This window comes from Trichechus manatus, unplaced genomic scaffold (genome assembly GCF_000243295.1).
Source record: "Trichechus manatus latirostris isolate Lorelei unplaced genomic scaffold, TriManLat1.0 scaffold00236, whole genome shotgun sequence".
NCBI lineage: Eukaryota > Metazoa > Chordata > Mammalia > Sirenia > Trichechidae > Trichechus > Trichechus manatus.
In genome coordinates, this window is record NW_004444172.1 from 1,019,156 (window position 1) to 1,019,386 (window position 231).

Sequence of the window (231 nt, forward strand, 5' to 3'; positions counted from 1 at the left end):
AATAATCTGAGCTTAGTCTTATTGTTTCTCCTCTGTATGTGACTTCTTGTTTTTCACGAGCTGCTCTCAGGGTTCTTTATTTGTCTTTGGTTTTGGCGAGTGTGACTATGATATGCCTTGGTGATTCTCTTTTGGGGTCTCTTCTATATGGGTTCATTGAGCTCCTTGGATGGCCAGCTTTACATCTTTCATGATATTGGGGAAGTTTTCTGTCAGCAGTTCCTCAATGAT